General features: G+C 43.1%; 1 pseudogene; it reads right to left on the reverse strand.

Moving 5' to 3' along the window:
- Positions 1-2872: 2872 nt before the first annotated feature.
- On the reverse strand, positions 2873-3518 carry LOC101422830 (thiamine pyrophosphokinase 1 pseudogene; annotated as a pseudogene).
- Positions 3519-4644: the final 1126 nt, after the last annotated feature.

The following is a 4644-nucleotide window of genomic DNA, read 5'->3' on the forward strand; positions in this document are numbered from 1 at the left end:
GTGTTGTTGTTACCTCCATCAATTTTAGAATGTTTTCATTATGCCAAAAGGAAAAACCTCATACCCCCTTATACCCCCCTATTGCTGTCCCTTAGTATAGAAAAAATATCTTCTTGCCATTGCTGCAAAATATTGCAATATTGCTGTTAACTATCGTCCGTAAGTTACATAGTTGTAATTTCCCAGTGTGTCACCATACCGCTGGCTTTTTGTTTGTTTTTTGAGAAGTCTGCACCTTCATTGTTGGGCAGGGCTATTGATTTGAGGTGGAGGAAGCTGAAGGAGTGGGCGGCCCCGATGCCAGGCCAGCCGTGCTTCACCGGCTTTCAGTGATGAAGAACCCGGGTTTGATTCCTCCAGTTGAAATTTTGCCATTGTTATCACTCGCCGTGCTGCCCACACGCGGGCAGGCGAGCACGTGCAGGTGCGCCCCGCCGCGGGCGCCTGGGTGGCGGCGGCCTCTGGCCTCGCGCTGCTGCTCGCGCCGCGGGCCGCGCTCCAGGGCACGGGGCTCGGAGGGCGCGTGCGGCCGCGGGGCGAGGCCAGGCCCGGGCCGGGCTAGCGGGAGGTCCGTTTCTTGTGGGTTCTTCCGCAAGGCCAATGGCTTTTAATATCAGTGGTTCTCTAGGGCAGTCCATGAGCATCTCCATTTCCTCACCCTGGAGTGGAGAGCCAGGCAGTGGCGGCTGTTTGCCACGTTCAGCTTCAAAAGGGTCGCGGTGATGGGACTTAACCTCTGCCTTGGCGAGCGGGATCGGTGTCGGCAGCAGCTGCGTCTCAGCTCCTGGGGTGCGGCTTTTCTCTCCAGAAATAGTGTAGTTGGTTAATCTATTTATTTAGCAGTTTTACTGAGATGTATTCATATACCATACGATCTATCCAAAGTGTAAAATCAGTGGCTTTTATTATAATCACAATGTTGTGCATTCATTACCACAAAAAATTTTTAGAACAATTCCATTACTCCAAAGAGAAAAACTCCACAGTCCTTCCTCAGCCCTACATAACCACTAATCTAACTTCATCTTTATAAATTTATTTATATCTACATTTTATATAAATGGAACCATACAATATGTAGTACTTTGTGTCTGGTTTCTTTCACTTAGCATAATGTTTCTTTTTTTTTTTTTGTCTGATATTAACATCTTGTAATGTTAACATATTTGTTTTATTTCAAAGAAGAACAGTCATATATGCAATTTTATCCATATTCGTATTTCACATGCAGTTTTACTATGCTATACAGTTCCATGTTATATTTTTTAGCGTTCCTTTTAGTAATATACATGACCTTAGACTTTCCCTTTAAACCCCTTTCAAACCCACATAATAGTACTGCTAGTTATAGACATGATGTTGGGCTGTTACAGCAAAGCCAGGAGTTCTGAACCATAGAAACTCACAACCGGCTCTCCCGAAAGGTGGGTGAACAGTTTTATTATGTGCGGGCCCAGAGGAAAGTCAATCTCTGAATTGTGAGCCTTGTTTTTCAGTTTTCATAGATTTATATAGGATTTCAGGGGGGATCAGCATAACTTTCGTTCATTGCCTAATGCATTGCTAGGTGAAATTTTGCAAGTGGGGTTACAGAGGCAGAATGCAGCTGCATGGTTTACAGGTTGATTTACAGAAGCCGGGGGTGGGGTGGGGTGAAGTCACTCGTTTAATATCTTTCTACTATGCCATGTTTTCACAGGCTGATTTACAGAAACAGGGGCAGAAGTTATTTATTTGATATTCTCCTGCAAGGCCATGCCCTCACAGGCCGATCCACAGAAGTGGGGGCAGGAGTGACTTGTTAGATGCTTTGCAAGGTTATACTTTTTATTCCTAAACAGGACTTTCACCTTTTCTATTCATTTCCAAAGAAATAGTGTAGTTTTAACATTCCAATCTAGAAGGATTTTTTTTTTCAGTAAAAGGTGATATACATTATATGGAGAAATACAATATTAAAAGACAGAAATAGCTCTTGTAGTTAAAAGCATTTAAGGATGGGCAGCAAAGGTGAGTGTTGTACTAGCCTTCAACAGGAGTTTTAGCAACTTCAAAATCAAGAACAACTTTCTAGGCTTAAAGGAGTGATTAACAGTGCAGAAATAATCAGTACTGAATTTTATTTTATTTTATTTTATTTTTTTAAAGATTTATTTATTTATTTAATCCCCCCCCCCCCTCCCCTGGTTGTCTGTTCTTGGTGTCTATTTGCTGCGTCTTGTTTCTTTGTCCGCTTCTGTTGTCGTCAGCGGCACGGGAAGTGTGGGCGGCGCCATTCCTGGGCAGGCTGCACTTTCTTTTCACGCTGGGCGGCTTTCCTCACGGGCGCACTCCTTGCGCGTGGGGCTCCCCCACGCGGGGGACACCCTTGCGTGGCACGGCACTCCTTGCGCGCATCAGCACTGCGCATGGCCAGCTCCACACGGGTCAAGGAGGCCGGGGTTTGAACCGCTGACCTCCCATGTGGTAGACGGACGCCCTAACCACTGGGCCAAAGTCCGTTTCCAGTACTGAATTTTATAATGGAATGATTCACATTAGTTTCCAAGTAAAGCAACAGAACTTATTTACTTTCTTAACAAATAATTCTTTTGCCGCTTGCTGTAAAATTCAGATATGTCATTTATAATGTTACCTACATTATTTAAACATTAACATCTTAAAAACGAGTGGGCTTTCCAGGGAAGTGTAGATTCTGGTAAACCCAGGTGAACTGTTCTTATTTAGCAATAAATCATTGGCAATGAGGGAAGGTAGAGGCACACCTATGGATTCCACCAGTCAAAAGATTAGTTTTTGTTGTTGTTTAGTTTTTGTTAATTTCAATAGGTTAGTTTTTGATGGCCATGTTCCAGAGGATCTGTTTCCACAGTCACCACCCAGATCCATGGTGGGTATTAGAAGAACTGACCAGTATTCCGAAAGCAAGCACATGATTTGTGAGGCTCCACTTCAGGCCTGCTGTGGTCACATGAGTGAAAGGGGGTCCAGCCATACCAATATTTTCCCTTCTGGTGTTTCCATTCAGTTTGTGCTTTCCTGGTTGGAGCAGGCAGATGAGAGATTTCTCTTGAATTATTATGATTGGCAAAGGAATGATATAAGTAGCTTGAAACAAGGTGCTCACAGATGCCATAGTCTGGTTAGAAAGTTCAGCAGGTCCTCCGAGAGTCACAGTCATATCAACCTGGAGGTCTTTTTCTTCTGGCTTCTTATGGAGCACTTGAAAGCACTTGGTAAAGTTAGTGTGGCCTTGATCAAGAGTTGAAATCTGCTTACTAGTGTAGTACTTTCTGACTTCAGGCCTAATGGAATAAAAATCCCATTGATGAATTTGGGCAAAAAGCTTTCCAGCTCTTCTTTGGCAATGTCATACAAATGGTTGGCACCTCTATCAGCACAGGCTTTTGAAAGAGCTTTGCTCCAAAGATGATGCAGTTGTTGAAAGGCTAGTTCGGAATCAAAAGATAGTACTTCAAATTCCCATTGGGAAGCAGGTGCTTCAAAGGGTAAGCCATGTTCCATATTGGATGATTGACCTACAATGGAGTGCTCACTGTGATTGCAAGGGCAATCAATCGCTGGGCCCTCAGTGGAGGAGACTCTCCTTCCATATAAATATGATGATTGGTTTTTCCATATCTGCAAAGGAGATTGTTGGAATTTTGATTGGGATTGAGTTGAATCTATAAATTGCTTTGGGTAGAATTGACATCTTAACAAAATTCAGTCTTCCAGTCCATGAACACAGAGTGTCGTCTTTGATTTCTTTTAGCAATGTTTTATAGTTTTCTGTGTACAAGTCCTTTACATACTTGGTTAGATTTATTCCTAGATATTTGAAACTTTCAGTTGCTATTGTAAATGGATTTAAAAAAATTTCTTCTACATATTGTTCACTACTAATGTATAGAAACACTGTACTGATTTTCAAGTGTTGATCTTGTACACTGCCACTTTGTTGAATTCATTATTAGCTCTAGGAACTAGGTTTTTTAGATTTTCTGTATATAGTATGATGTCATCTGCAGCTAGGGAATGTTTTACTTCTTCCTTTCCAATTTGGATGCCTTTCATTTCTTTTTCTTCCTTTTTTTAAAAAAAGATTTATTTTTAATTTATTCCCCCCCAGTTTCCTGCTCTCTGTGTCCATTTGCTGTGTGCTTCTGTGACCCCTTCTATCCTTATCAGTGGCACTGGGAATCTGTGTTTCTTTTTGTTGGGTCATCTTTGCTGTGTCAGCTCTCCATGTGTGCAGTACCATTCTTGGGCAGGCTGCACTTTCTTTCATGCTGGGCAGCTCTCCTTACCGGGAGCACTCCTTGCTCATGGGGCTCCCCTAAATGGGGGACACCCCTGTGTTGCACAGCATTCCTTGAGGCATCAGCACTGTGCATGGGCCAGCTCCACACGGGTCAAGGAGGCCCGGGGTTTGAACTGCGGACCTCCCATGTGGTAGGCGGATGCCCTATCCATTGGGCCAAGTTGGCTTCCCTCTTTTTCTTCCTTAATTACTATTACAAGAATTTCCAGAATGTTCAATAATAGTGGTGACAGTGGACATCCTTGTCTTGTTCTGGATCTTAGAGGGAAAGCTTTCATTCTTTTACCATTAAGTAGTATGTCAGCTGTGGGCTTTCCATC

The sequence above is a fragment of the Dasypus novemcinctus genome, chromosome 2 (genome assembly GCF_030445035.2).
Source record: "Dasypus novemcinctus isolate mDasNov1 chromosome 2, mDasNov1.1.hap2, whole genome shotgun sequence".
Classification (NCBI taxonomy): domain Eukaryota; kingdom Metazoa; phylum Chordata; class Mammalia; order Cingulata; family Dasypodidae; genus Dasypus; species Dasypus novemcinctus.